General features: G+C 39.2%; 1 long non-coding RNA gene across 1 annotated transcript; it reads left to right on the top strand.

Annotated features, from left to right (window-relative positions):
- Positions 1-58: 58 nt before the first annotated feature.
- On the top strand, positions 59-15,422 carry LOC136395351 (uncharacterized). Its single transcript, XR_010749317.1, has 3 exons — positions 59-196; positions 10,446-10,517; positions 15,238-15,422. It is a non-coding gene; the product is annotated as an uncharacterized lncRNA (long non-coding RNA).
- Positions 15,423-16,157: the final 735 nt, after the last annotated feature.

Genomic DNA, 16,157 nt, shown 5'->3' on the forward strand with positions numbered 1-16,157 from the left:
AGCCCCCTCCCCCCTTTCTCCTCCCTCTTGGCCGCCTTTCCACCCTGAAGACACCGCCCCCAGCGCCGCGGCCTCCGGGCGGGGGAGGAGAACCTCTGTGCTGGCTCGGCGCCACGGACTCGTCAGTTTGGGGGCGGAAGACGCACAAGGAGCGCTGTGACCAGCACTTTGTACCTCTGGGCCGCTTTGGGCAAAGGTACTCACACCCACCGCACCTTCCCCCTTGCCAGCTTTCCGGACTATCCTCCCTTCCCGCTACCCTTCTAGTGCAGGAGCGCAGTTCGCGTGTTAGGCTGCAGTTCCCAGAAGGGACGATCGGGGAGGAAAGCTAAGTTTTATCTCCAGGATTTCCCTGTCCAGGATTTCCCTGTCCAGGAACTGGTCCTGCACCACCTCCTTCTCTCACCACCCCTGACTTCGGACCTCCTTACTCTCCAGCCTTCTCTAGAAAGATATCTCATCCCTTCTCTCCATTTCCCTAGCCTGCTACGGGCCGGCCTGCTGCAGCGTGCTCTCTCTTCGCTTCAACATTTCTCGGGGAAAGCTTGATTGGCCCAGCGCCTCCCCTAGAAAGCATGCTAGGAGAGATGGCCGGGAGACATTTCCCAGGCTCTGGACTTTAAAATGCGTGTGTATTGACCTTCACCCATACCCCTTCCAACATCATCTCCCCCTTCCGCCACCTTTGAGTCTTCTCTGTGGGAACCCAGGTTCACACTTCCAGAATAGGCGATGGGGAAAGCGGTTCAGTTCCCTAGAGCCTAGATAGAGAATTACGCTCTCTCTTCTGCATCCAAGAAGTGATCAGCTCCCGCCCAGCCCCCCTTGCATTCTTCAACCCCATAGCGGCTGCAGGACGTGGGCCAGGCTGGCCGAAACGTCAGAGAACCCCGCTTTTCCACTCAGGGGCCAGAGGGATCGCTGGGGCTAGAAAGTGTGCAGTGGGGACATGAGCAAATCGGTTTCCTTTCTGGAACCTCCCCCCTCCCCCGCCCATCAGGATTGGCCAAGGCTGCGTCCTTGTTATAAGAGCGAGAACATCTGAGCCTTTCCACCGTTAAGTCCCTAAGAGAAAGCTCAGCAGCTTTTCCATCGAAAAAGAGGGAGGGGCCCAGTGACGCAGAGGAAGGAAATGTTTCATAATGCTTTCACAGACGGAAAACCACGGGGACAATGGTTAGAATGGCCGCCGTATCCCGGGGAAGACCCGAGTCCCTCGCACTCGCGCACGCCACTTCCTGGCCTTCGCGGGTCTCTGGTCCACCGCCCCCTTCCCCCATTTCCACAAAATTTCTTCTCGGCCCTTTCCTCACGCCTACGCTGGTCTTTCCAACTTTGTTCTGTCCCAGCTAGAGGCGTCCCTGCAGTGCTCCAATACGCCCCTCTTCCAGTTTTTGCTTTCAGAATACTTTCCAACTTAGCCTTTTTCTCTGAGAGTTCTACATTGTCTACTTGAACAATAAAACCCAATTTCCGCCCCCCACCACCATCCCAATACACTGTTTAGAAAAGTTCAAATGAGAAAGAATGGCACAGAGAAGCAAAACAAACGCTTCACTTTAGAAAGCTTTTAACAACCACCACTCGTCCCTACACATTAAGGAATGCATGCTTTCTTAAATGTAATTTTCTTTTTCACTAAGGTGCTCATAAGTGCTTAATGATCAACCCAGAAATTACATATATTTTTACAGCAGCTCACGGTATCTCAGTTACTTTTTCTTTTCTTGGTCTTCCTTTCTCACACCACCTAGCGTTGTGACACTTTCTGCCTACCTCCTTTACCCAGTCTCTTACAGCCCTCTCTCACCCCTTTCCATTGAACCTGATATTGACACACACCCATGAGCCGCCCCAGGATTTTCCCATGGTCTAGCGGCTGCCTAACTGTTCTTTGACGGATGAGATTTTTACTCCTCTTTGCTGCGCAAGAGTCATTTCCCGAAGTCCCCATTTGTCGGTTTTGTTTCCAGGGATTGTTTTACATTTCCCCCTTTGTTACAGAAGTTTTTAAATATTCCATTTTTAAAAAATGATTTTATTTCATTTGTTCTTTCTAGCTAGAAGAAAGGTTAGATACTCGGGAGAACTTTGAGGAAAAGTCATTACATGTATAAGAATTACAAAAGCAAGGTGGCGAAGTCATCAATAAATCTTCAAACCTCTTACTTAGAGGAGAGTTCTGCAAACAATATAAGGGGACCAGCAGTTGGGGCCTCAGAATGGATTTGAAATGGAGATTTTAGATACTTGAGATGACCCAGGGGCTGAGAGACTTAACAGAGGACTAAGATAAATGTGAGTCCCTTGAATTGTGGTACAGTGGGAAATTCAGAAGACCAGCAAGAAAATGTGTCATTTTCTAAAAACTCATGTAATATATTCCAAACTGTCACCTCCCCTACATAAACTTTAGGTTTTAAATATATTGTATATAAGTGCAAACTTGACTTTTATTCAATTCCTGCCCCTAATGCATTCTTTTCTTGGTCTTATAAGAGCGAGAACATCTGAGCCTTTCCACCGTTAAGTCCCTAAGAGAAAGCTCAGCAGCTTTTCCAATATTGGAAATTTGTTTAACTCAGGCAGAGATTTCTAATCTTTAATGGCTTATTTTAAATCCATTATAGTTTTTGCATATTTATGTTGCATATCCAAATAGAGCTGAGGGAAGAAAAAAAACAAACCCCAGAGAGCTAAAGGCAAAAGGATGGCCAGGAACATGACTTTTTTATTCACTGGGTTTCCATCCAGATTTCTGTTCTTTTGCATAATGACTCCAATCTGTCGTGCACCTGTAGTTCTGGGAAATGATTCTTTTCTAATCGCTTCAGCAGAAGCATGGATGTAAGAATTGCCAATTACTAAGCTTGAAAAGCTCCATACTCAAAGAACATTAAATATACTGTATATTTTTAAAGGCCAGTGCTCTTTGGGCATTTGTGATATTACGTAAATATATGCACATAACTTGTATATTTTACTGTGAAAACAAGACCAACAGAAGTAGAGTGTGTACATGGCACTAGTAAAAAAGACATGTAATATCGAGTCCTTCTTAGTAAGTCTCACACTGTCCCCCTTATAAAATGTTTGCTCTTTGATTTGAACGGGCATCCAAAAGATCCCAGGGTGTCAGGAGCCCTGCCGTAGTTCTGGCTTTCTTTGTGCAGAATACACATATGCTTATACAAACATGAATTTTGATGTGTTCTAGTTTATAGACCTTAACTAGTTTCATTATTTGTAGAGAAGAGCTAACCAAAGTTAAAATATGCATTTGACAATAATATTCTTAAAACGAACAGTTTGATCTTTTAAAAGTATTTTTGTCCTCTGTTAACAGAGAAATGAGAATGTTTTGAGTATTTTAAAGTATAAAAAACAAGAAAGTATTAATTTTATCTATGTTTGTATATGTTTCACTTATATTTACAGACACAATACTCTATTCATATTTCTTAAGAAGTTTACACCAAATTAAGTATTCAAAAAGTAGCCATGAAATGAGAGAATCTGGTAATATTCATGAGCTATTAGCATTGTTTCAGTGAAAATACTATCTACAGAAATGATTAATATACATATTTGATAAACATCTAATGTTATTTATTCATATTTCTGTACCATAGGATTTACCAGTTAGAAATGAGAAAGCTGTTTAGTGCTCCTTTGGGGAACATATGGTCTAAACGTAAGATTGAACAAGTGGATATTTCATTTGGTCACAAATGAGAAAATAGATACAAAACATTCATTTTAAGCAGGTTATATACCCAGAAAAAGAACAAATATTGAAAACAGAAAAATTAATGTAAATTGCATTTGGACTACAAATTGGAATGACCCAAAATCACACATTTGCAAGAAGGAAGAAAATTGTAACTGTGCAATCTACTTCCCTTGTTTGACAGATGGTGGATTGTGCCTCAAAGAGGGCTTTCCTTAAATGAAGCCACATTGGGGGCTTCGAAATGATTCTAAATCATCATTTTTAATCCAATGCCTCTTTGGCATTTTAAATATCAAATTGTTTGGTAGGTTAAGCATGTTGTCAGTGTTGTTTCCATTGATTACACTTAATTTAAATTCTAAACAGGAACTTTCTGGCAATAACAATTCCACCTTAAGAGATTCACAGCCTTTTGTACCTTTTTTTCCCGTCCACCAGGTGGCGACGGTCTACAACAAATGGTGGTCTACAACGGTCCAAGTCAGGAATTGGCAAAGGTGGTTGTACTTTTTCAATCGTATTTACCAAAATTGTATCAAACTTCCTCTCACTTGATTGTGTCACAGAAAATATCTTTTAAATATCATAACTCTAAGTGTATTTACAGTCTTAAAATAAAATGCTGCTACTTTTTAATCATGTAGTTTTGCTGGCTTAAAGCAAAAAATCAGTTAAAATTAAAAGAAGAAAAATAATTCTGATAAGATAATGTGTATCACTTTCATTAGTCTTATTTGAGAACTTTTTGCAATTCAAATAAAAAGATAGTAGACTTTGCAATCCACTAAATCAAATTAAAACCTCCTTTGTTAAACTGATCTTTAAATGCCTACTGTTTGCTTAGTGCACATCAGTGCTTGACTATCAGTGCTAAAGTTAACTCATTTTTTTGTTTAGAGATTTCCCAAACAAAAAAGAGGTGCAAAAAAAAAAAAAAGAAGAAAAAAAAGAAAATGTTCTACCACCAGGTGGTGACAAAAGATAAAATTTAAAATTACTCATAAGAGCAAGTAACTTATATAAATGTTAGGCTGCTCCTAATACAAGTGAACTCCAAATGTCAAGTGAATTTAAAATCATCTTCTGGGGAAGTTTTATTTCTTAAAATGAGACAATATTAACATTATCCCTAGCTCAATAAATTCTGGAATTAGAAGTGTGGAAGCAGATAATTTTAGTCAGCAGGGGGCGCATGATACTGCAGAATAAGACATTTTAAACAAGATTTTTCTCCCCAGCACCCAGCTTGCAATTTATCAGTTCTGTAATTGAGATAGAAGTTGTCTCCTTCACCCTCAACATAACTGTTTGAACAGAGGCTGGAAGTCAGTTGTGTAGATACTTTGGAAGAGACTATTGACAATGATAAGGAGCAATATTTTATGATTTTTAGCTTTCTCCCTACAGGGATTTAGGACTGTGCATCTTATTTTTAACCGGTGACTGAATTAGGAAATTTTGCTGTTCATTGGCAATCCACTAGGGCAATTAGAATGACTAGCTCAGAGTCACTGGCATTTGAGTCTCTTCAAAGTGGTGGGCTGTTCTTCCTAACAGCAACTTCAGGTATCTCAACGAGCAGTTTTTCTCTTTCCTAAGCTCTTCCACTTTCTCATATCTAACTAACATTTGAAACCTCCTTTCATTCAGTCTCTCCTTTACAGCCCTATTTTATCCCATTCCATTTGTCCTTCAAATTTCATGTTGACAGACACACTCAGATGTGACCCCATTCATTTCCACATTCCCTAGCATAACTCTTTCTGCTCATCTTTGGACTTCTTAAGAGATTTACTCTCCTCTGCTTCACACACGTTCTTTTCCAGACATCTGAACAGCCTTACTTCTTAGTTTGGTTTCCAGACATTTTTCCCCTTTCCTCCTCTGTTATACCCATGGAAACTACTTGCTCAGCCTACTGGGGTCAGCAGTTAAAGATGCTGCTGGAAACACTCACCTAAGGAGCTTCCTGGTCCCAGCAGTGCCCAGGCCACCCCGAGTACCGAAGAACACGCTCTCGCACACCTGTAACCAGGTGATGGTAGGCTATTCATGCATATTGGGAAGCTGAGACCTAGGCAGTCTAAGCAGTAGGCTATTGAGAGCATTAGAGTTGGAAGTCCTTCAAAAGCAGCACCATGTCCAAGTGTGGGAAGCCCTTCTCCTGCACTGAGTGGACTGGAGCTGGGGGGCAAATCCATGTTGGAAATCTGCATTCTAACATGGCCACACCTTCCTCTGTGGGGTCTGGGTGGATGGTCCCTGAGTCTCAGCCTCCTCATGTATGAAAAAGAGATAACAGCAATCCTTGCCTTGAAGAGTTGTTACAAGTATTAGAGATATGACTGGCATAGAATTGTCATTGGCCGGATGGAACTTTGGGGGACTTTGAAAGTGGCGGCTGTAAAGCCAATAGCCACGGCCACCATCACAGTCGCCTGGCCCGTGCAGGTTTGCATTTGATTTGGACAGACGGTAATGAAACAACGAAGCCAAGAACTGGTGGGCCATTAGCTTTAATCCTAGCTTGCACCCAGTGGGCAAGAAATACACACAGTGAGAAAACTCTTCCCTTTCCATTCAGGGCTCCCAAAGCTACTGACTTATCTGAGTTTTTCTAGGATCAAAGGTTTGTACCTCACCTTATTCACCTCTGTTTCCCATCTCCTTCTCTCTGCACAAACTGTGCACAAACTAGCTTCTTCTTCAGCACTCCACCATCTTGGCTGCATCTCCTCTCCTCCACGTGGCCTTTCTCTGCTCTCCTCCAGCATGGGCTCCTCTGCCCCATTTTATAGTATAGAAATCAAAACCTTTAATCCAATATACATACAAGGAAGTCTGATACAAAGTCACTTATCTGAGGCATAATGGGATTCCTCATGAGAGTGCACCACCCCCCACCATGCAACAGTCAAGGGTGTGGGGAAACGCTTAGTTTTAAAACTAAGCCTTAGGCTATAAGGATCCTGCCTGCTTACAGCCTGTCCCCCAAACCCAATGCAAACTATAAGGGAGCAAACATAAATATCATATTTGCAAACTTATTTGACTCACACTGGCAAAGGAATGTCAAAGGGATCAGGGAGAATGCAGGTGCTGAATTCTTACAAGGTTTTGTTTCATTGCCATAGAACATAGCACAGATGAGCATGTGACAAGCACTGGTTTGTTGTTTGTTTGTTTGTTTTTAATGAATAAAGCAGGTTGGTTTTTCCCATTTAAAAGATCATTTTAGTGGTTAAGTGGTACAAAAAAACAGAGAATTTTTGGTGTGTTAAGGCTATTTGTGGTGTGATAATGTAGAAAAATATAGGGAAGTCAAAAATCATGGAGGATATAGGATAAAAAGCAGAAAAAGAAGAACTGAGAACAATAGTTTCAAAAGTCCAGGGCAACAGACTGGAAAAAGGTATGCAAAACAAAGTTCCAAAGCTATCAATTAATGAGGTCTGATAGGAATTGCCTCAAGGTCAAAGTTGCTGGGTTTTATGTAGATATTTGCCGTTTTACCATGCCGTGCATTATTTTTAGAACCCGATCAGTCTATAAATCAATTTACCCCAGGCAGACAGTCCTGAACCCTGTGATGGACACCTTTCTGTGACCTTGCATGCTCCTTTCATAGACCCCAGCTGGTGCTGCGCTAAATGCTTTTGGGCAGGTGTGACCTGATGACATTCATCTCAGCTGCACTCACCTGGGGCTCTTTGAATCTTCGAAATAGCAGTTTTGCAGATGCCACTGGGAGACTCAGTAGAATTGATCAACAGCCCTGTGGCAGCCTTTGACCAGAATGGTAGCCAATGGGAAGTGGCTTCTCTTCTGTCCCTTGAGGGGATAAGGTAGAAGCCCATTATAAATGTCTCTTTAGAGAGGATCCAGATAAATCAAGCTCCACTGTCCCTAACAATTAACAGCTTGATAATATACCTTTGACTCCCCCCTTTTCTGTCTTATTCTTGCCAGTCCCTTCTTTTTCCTAAACTCGCTTACCTGCTTCTTGCCCTTCCTCCCCACTCACGGCTGCTTCCACACCAGCCCTTTTCTCCGGTTCTGCTTTCTGGGCTCAACTGAGTCTAAAACAGTGAGTTTCAAGGGGTGCTTTAGCCGGAACTGCTGGTTGATTCAACAACCATAAGGCTAGCCCAAGGCAGGCAGTGGCATTATAATAACAAAGACTCTTGCAGTTGGATGAATTGGGAGTGTGGGACCAGGTGCAGGTGTACCTGGACACAGTGGCACTTAAACAGAATGAGAAAAAGAGCAATTAAAATGTGGACAGTTGAAGAGCTTTTGATAGTTGCTTCAGAGAAGGGGTTGCAAAACATGACCTTTGGGCAGCCCACCTGTTCTTGTAAGTCAAGTTTACGGGAACAAAGCCACAATCATTTGTTGGCGTGTTGTTTATCACTGCTTATGTGTGTGCTACAGGCAAGGTTGAGCAATGACAAAAGATACCACACAGCTTATGAATCCAAAATATGTGTTATCTGGCCCTTTATGAAAGTGTTGACTCACACTGCAGAAGCCTTGGAAAAAATTTTTTAAAAAAGAGGTTATATGTATTTTTAACTCTTAATTTCAAGGTGTACCACTAAAGGTCACCTTTATTCCCTGTAGTCAGAGAACAGACTGTGTTAAAAATATGAACATGCGTAATCTTACAATTACCTTAGCCCACAGTCAGGGTCCTAATAGAAGTGTGTGACCCTGAGACATGAGATGTAGACATTGGGTGGACGAGCTTGAGAATCTTGACCAACCCTCCCTGCCCCCAGTCTCCTGGACCCTCTGGTGGTCAGGGGCAGGTATCCTCCTCGCTAGAGCAGAGCAGCCTCCCGTTGCCAAGAGACTGTAAAGTTCTTAGCAGAGGCAAATGCTTCTCAGAAGGACACATATCCTCCTCAACATCTGCCTATCCCCTTTATTGATAACCTGTTGGGCAGAATTCAAAATTTCATGGAGAAATTTTTTAGAGAAACACTGGCCATACAACTGATGGTTCCCAAATATTTTCTAAAATTTAAGAAGGAAGCAATATTAGCTAGGAGCATTGTATTAATTATAGTATTATTATCAAATAATATTTGCATAAGGTTTATAACAGTATAAAAATTTATGACAGTGTTGTGAAAATTTTTCTATAATTTACAAAAACTCCATTGTTAAAATGCAGAACTGCATTATTTTTATGTGGAGGGTGTGACATGGAGTGTGTTCAGTTAGCTAGCAGGAAATTCTGGGGATCTGGACGTGATGGCCACATTAGAACAGTCTCAAATGCCCTAAGAGACATGCTGATGGTTGTCCACTGAGCATTGTGATCAGTGGGAACAACAATCCCCCATGGAAAAATCCATCTACGGAAGTTGACGTTTCCAGGCTAGCAGAAATTATTCTAGGAGTCTTGATTTGCCCACTTGATCAAAGGAGATTAGGCTAGGACAGCGGTTCTCAACCTGTGGGTTGCGGCGACCCCAGCAGGGGTTGAACAACCAAAACACAGGGGTCGCTTAAAGCCATCGGAAAATACATATTTATTATACAATACATTTTTAAATAAAATATATATTTCCGATGGCTTTAGGCAACCCCTGTGTTTTGGTTGTTCAACCCCCGCCGGGGTCGCAACCCACAGGTTGAGAACCACTGGGCTAGAGAATAGTGAGGGTACAAGTGTGAAGGGGGTCACTCATACTCTATTCCCAATTCCCTGTACTTTGGGCAGTGGGGCCCTGCTTTTTCCTGCCAGGCTGTGCCTTCCCTTTTATGCCAGTGGTAAATTAGGAACCTCTGTCCACTCAAGAGAACTAGGTGGGAGAAGGGAGCCAATAGTGAATGACATGTGTGAATTCATATTTCTTTAGAGTTTTATCATGACAATAATAATACCTGATATTTATTTAGTACTTAATATATGCCATGCATACTTTGTGTATATCTAGTATATAATATATCTAGTATACAATATATACATATCATATGTAATATATACAGTATGTAATATATGCACTAGTATATATATAGTATATAAATACATATAGTATATAATATATAAGGTCTGCCGGAAAATTCTGTCCATTTTTGGAATAAAACAAAATACAAATTTTTCTTACCGTCAATAAACTTTATTAAATAATATAATTGCCATTATTATTAATGATTTCTTGCCAGCATGAGGGCAATTTGTATATTCCATTTTTGAAAAATGTTTTATCTTTTGATGCGAAAAATTGAACCAGTGCTTGTTTGATATCTTCTTCCTTTTTTAATTTTTTGCCCTTCAAAAAATTTTGTAAGGACAAAAACAAGTGATAGTCGGAGGGTGCTAAGTCCAAGGAATATGGTGGATGTGACAGATATGCTTCTGTAGCATTTCTTCCTTGTTGAACTTCGTAAAAATTACAGTGGCATAAATGAACTTTATCAGTAGCCATGGGTACACTATCACTTCACACATAAGACTAACGCAAATCAACTTTGTTTTAGTTAATTTGCTATGTCAGTATGTATACATTAAGTGATAAAAATAGAGAGGCACACATGCGCCAAATAAACATATGCTTACGTGTCGAAACTTGTTGTGATAGAAACGGACAGAACTTTCCGGTAGACCTTATATATAGTATATATGTACTAGTATATATAATATATATGTGATAATTTTCCCTCAAGTGTAGATTTATTGCTGTTAACATCTGTTTCACAGATAAGGTAATTGATGCAAAGAGAAGTTAAGAAATTTGGCCAAGCGCACGCAGCTGATAATTCATGGAGTCAGGTAATCTTTTCTTTTAACATTTAATGTAATAAAAGTACAATATGTATACACTTATATTTAAAACATTTTAAGGGTGGTAAGAGTACAGAAAAAAACAGGACTAGGTTAGGAGTCAGGGTAACTCATTTCACAGGTGCACCTACCTACTTTATGGTCCAAGCCACAAACCCTCTGTGAGTTAGTTTCTCAGTCTATGAAATGAGTATGTTAGACAGCTAAGCTTGAATATTCTATAACTTTATAGTTTGAATTTTCTATAACTGTTAATGTAATTTAGCATTCTGACTATTCATGTACAAATTGCTGTATCTTTGTTTTAATGGTATAGTTCTGTTGTATGATTTATTTTTTATATGCTGCATTCTGATGAGGTAATTATTCCTCTATAAAACTTTGTTTTAATTAGAACATTGTTCATATTTAAAAATCAGACATATTATTTTCTGTTTCTTGGAACCCCACTGTGGCTAATGGTATTCTTGTCGCCAGTGCCAGGAAACAATGACGTAAAATATCAGGAGGGTCCTTATGTAATTCTGCCCATTGCACAGCAGGAGAATATGATGGTGAAAGGAGGGTTAGTTTTCAAAGGGGTTCGGTACCACATTTTGTAGATACTATTACTTAAAAGGTCATATATGTGTATATGCGTATTCTATAAATATACAAGTGTATATATCAGAATGAAGAAATTGATTCCAAATTTCCACACTGTATCACTGAGGAAAGAAACATAAAATGACAACATCAATGTTATGACTTTTTAACTTTTTAAAAAATTTTTTATTTTTCAATTAAAGTTGACATTGAATGCTATTTTATACTAGTTTCAAGTGTACAGCATAGTGGTTGAACAATTATATAATTTACATAGTGTTCCCCTGATAATTCAAGTACCCACCTGGCACCATACATAGTTATTACAATATTATTGACTTTAACTGTTATTTAAGTAAATAATTGGACTCTGAGTAGATAAATATAATATTTTCTCAAAGTCATCAACATCACCCTCCTCATCTCTAACATTTATTGAGTACTTACTATGTGCAGACACTGACCTATGATACATTTCACATATATTACAGAGCTTTGCCAAAAAGCCATTCCTAAATTTATAAGACAAAGTTTCAACTAAGAAGGATAACTACATGGTGAACTTAAGAATAAATAAACTCTTCTATCTGGAAGAATGTGACATTTGCTCAAAGCTGCTGAGCAGCTGACATTCTCCCAAACTCAAGGCAACTGCGCAAGCTATATATACCTCTCATTTAGAAATTAGAGCTCAAAGGAAAGGAAGCAGGCGAATCGCAAAGGCACATGGCAGCAGATCTGCAGATACACACACGTTACACACAGGAAGTTCTGCTGGGAGCCCCTGTGCGGCAACTGAAGGGGGTGAGCACATATGACATAGCGAGGAGAAATGCCGTAAGGGGAGAGATGGCTTGAGGAAGGCAGTTTTTCCTGTTCTTGCAAAATCAGGAATTAAAACAATAGGAAATTAGTGATATTGCATGGAATAATCCAAAAGCAAAACAATATTTTTTAAGAGAAAAGAGTTTTTAACAAATTAGCCTTCTCAGCCAGAAGTAACTTCTGAGTTGCTGGTTGTTAGGTCGCCAAATTAGAGATGTATAAGAGCTTATGTGTTTTATAAGAAATTTATTTATACATCTGCGAACAGATGGGCTGAGTCCAAAATGGCATCAGACATGAAAGGAAGAGAAGCCTTATGCTACATAGGATGGAGTTCGGTGGTATTTCCCACCACAGGGCGAAGACTTGTTACCTGTGGCAGTTAAACAATGAAGGAGGTGGTAACTAACGATTAAGGAACAGAATGTTGAAAGAAGTGATGGAGAGATGACTAACTGGTAGCACGTCAGAGGGTCCTGGAGGTGAGATATCGGTCAGGATTGCTGGGATGGAGAGTTGTGGCAACTGCCGGGGCGCCGGGTCACCTAATGTTCAGCTTGGCTAATTGAGGCTTTGGTAAGAGATCCTGGACGGGAACTTAATACAGGGTTTTCAAGATGCAGCTTTTGACATTAAATTGAGACTGGTAGCCCCTAGTCCCTATCTTAAGCCCAGGTTCCATGATGAAAAGCAATTCTTACCTGAGATTTAAGAGTAGATTTAATTATTTTAGAGAGAATGATAAAGTCATATTGTGAAAACCAAATAGACAAAAAAAAAAATAAAGAAAGAAAGGAAGAGAAAGGTTTCTTTCCATCAGCTATCTGTCAAATCACAGATATCTATGTTCACTTAATTTGCACAAAGAAAATGAGTGAACAATGAGAAAAACTCCCCTTAAGGTGATTGCCAATTCCCCCTGAGATTTCTGCTATATTTTCTTTTTCTCTTAACATTTTATATTTGACTGTATGTTAGTTAAAACAAATACAAGAATCGTGCTATTTTGCAGGAATATTATTTATTGTAGGTGGCTTTTGAAAGCTTTAAGTTGTTTGCTGTATGCATAAAATCCATGTTAAAAAATGGGGGGGGGGCTACAGCAGATCGCGTGACCCTTTGCTCAAGGCAATGACCTTGGGCTCAAGCTGGTGAGCTTTGCTCAAACCAGATGAGCCCTCACTCAAGCTGGCGACCTTGGGGTTCTGAACCTGGGCCCTCCTCGTCTCAGTCTGACGCTCTGTTCACTGCACCACCGCCTGGTCAGGCCCTTCTGGGTTTTTTTTTTTTAATGTTTAATTAGTACTTATTTTATGTCAGGTGCCATATGGGACACTAATAATATCTACCTTAAACACCTCAATTTTACCATCTTGTAGGAGAGTGTTTAAATAATTCATCTTGAGTTCCTTATACAAATGTGTTCAACTAGCTGCGTTTGAGTCCTTAGAGGTACACGGTGATATGGAGCAGGTGGAAGGGGTGGGATAAAGATGGAGCCATTACCCTAGTCTCAGGGCACAAGGTGGGGAGCAGAAGTGAAGGTTTCACAAAGAGGAGGTTTTATCTCATTTTCTTCTTTTCAGTATTTTGAAACTTCATAGATATACCTTGTAAGTGAATAGTATTGCTATTTCGGTTCTTTTTCTAAAAACATGAGAATATGGAAAGATTCTTTTCTTATGGAAAAAAGAGAATAAATAACTACTATTATTTTAGAGGAAGGCAGGGAGAGAGAGAGAGACAGAAAAGAACATCGAACTGTTCCTGTGTGTGTCCTGACCAGGGATCGAACCGGAAACCTCTGTTCTTCGGGAAGATGCTGCAACCAACCCAGCTGTCCCGCCAGGGTTGTATGAGATTTATTAACCAACCATCTGTCTGTCATGAGTTTTTCTTTTTTAATGCAATGTTCCATGCCCAGCTATATCTTGTCTTAAAAAATTGGGAAATATATTAAAGGAATAAGAGCTATCTTTATTCCAAACACAGAAATGATTTATTATATAGATATCTAATAGTATAACTGAACATACAACAAACAAAAAGAAAAACCATAAAATATCTTCATGTGTGTTAAAAATTAATTTGAAAATAATTGACCATCCATTCTTCAATGTAAGTAAAATTAAATCCTTTACTCTCTAGAAACAAAATAAAACTCTTAATATGAGAAGAAATACGTAGATTCACAGTCTGTATCAAATTCATTTGAATAATTCTAGAGTTATTTCCATAAAATAAAGACTAACAAAGAGACTTATTATTAGCATTATCATTCAACCTTTTGGAAATTTTAGCGAATGCCTTAAGAAAAAAATTAGAAAGAAGACTGTGTGAGACAGGAGGAGAAAGTCTATATTTTATTTATCTGTTGTAAAAAAGACATATAAACTTAAAACACAAGTAATCCCAATGTTTAACATTTTCCAAAGGCATTATAACAGAAGGAAAGGCACTAAAATTAATACTGCATGTTCACAAAATTTTCATTAAAAAAAATTTATTTAGACTAGTTTTACTTGGATTATGACCAAGGTCATGAACAAGTGTATTTTAACCCAGGAAACTAAGAGCAGTGCTTTATTATGAGTTATTAACATGGTATATTATTAATAGACCTCAAGTATTAAACTATCTTCCAACTCCTTAAATGCAGAGAAAACATTTGATAAAATATAATATCCATTAATGATAAAGGCTCTTAATGAGAGAGTTAAGATGGATATTTTAAAAATATTATGTAACAGTCCTACCTATTGGTAGGCTATTAAAATGAAGAAACAATAGATGTAGCAATCAAAGAATTTCACTACTTGCAATATTATTTAACATTTTTCTGGAGGTACTAACAAATGATATTAGGCACGAGCAGTGTCACAAGAAAAATTGAGAATATAAAGTAACATTTCACATACAATAATTTGCTATTTACTTAAGAAAATTAAGTAAAAACTAATGACAATTTAAGATAATTCAGGATGGTTATAATATTTGCTATATAAAAAGCTAATAATTTAAGATAAAATATAGAAAATATATATTTGAGTTTTTAAAAAATAAAATGTTAAATTTTGAGAGATGCAAAATGATTTGATCAAATATGTCATATCTTATCATTTGTCCCTGAAAAACTCAGCATCATAAAATACTGTTACTCATAACTTGTTCCTTGATTATATCACAATAGAAATATTAGTAGAATTCTTTTTCAAAGAGAACCTAGAAGTGATTTTAAAATTCATACAGAAACAAAATAGGTAAAAGTAATTCAAAAGTGTGTTTGGCTTTTCCTTAGGAGTTTGGCTTTTGTGTGGAATGTGTAAACCTGCAAGAAAATCACTCTCAAGAAAACCTGTATAATGAACCTGTCTGTGAACCCAAACACCAAGGGCCTCCACACTCACAAGCTAGGAGCTCTTCGCCTTGGTGACTCACGGTGCGGAATCCTCGGCATCTCTCGTGGGAAGCCACAGGAAAACGAGTACAGTGAGTACAGTCTACTCATTTTGGGGGTGGAATTAAATGAAATCTATCTTGCTTGAAAAGGGAAGAGAACAAAACATCCCACCCCTTGTCACAGGCAAAAAGAGATTGACACTGAGGATAAAGTGTAGGAAAATACTGTAGTGAAGGTGCAGGAAATTGCCTGGAACCCAGTGTCCCGCACTTATACATAGATGTCAACTACTAGTAGATGCAAAGTAAGGAACTCTGTCGCAGCCACAGCCCACACAGGTTCAACACAGAGATCCTCCATGGAAGGGAAGGGTAAGAAGCCTAGAAAGCTCAATCTTCTAGGTCCAGGCTAATAATATTGTTTAAGACAAAGACTGAACCAGGGCAATGGGAATACCCAACAGAATACTGTGGTGAGTTACAGGAAACAGCAGAATACTTCTGGGGAGAAATGAGAGCACAGAGAAGGACACCGTTCTGTGGGATAAGTTGAGACTGCTGAAATTCAAAGATAGAGCAGGAACCTGAGAACAACTCTGTGGCACCCAGGTCCCACACGGAGCGCAAGACAGCCATCTGTGCGCGTTGAAGGCAACAAAAACTAATCCAGTTTGACTACCAACTAGCTTGCCTCAATACTCTGTGTCATGAGCTAGACAAAGAAGAGGTCTGCTCATTTCTAGAAATGAATTCTAGTTACCCTCAGTTTCCACTTTTCCATATTCAATGGCCATTGTTTAATGAAAAATTTCAATATAT

The sequence above is a fragment of the Saccopteryx leptura genome, chromosome 2 (assembly GCF_036850995.1).
Source record: "Saccopteryx leptura isolate mSacLep1 chromosome 2, mSacLep1_pri_phased_curated, whole genome shotgun sequence".
Classification (NCBI taxonomy): domain Eukaryota; kingdom Metazoa; phylum Chordata; class Mammalia; order Chiroptera; family Emballonuridae; genus Saccopteryx; species Saccopteryx leptura.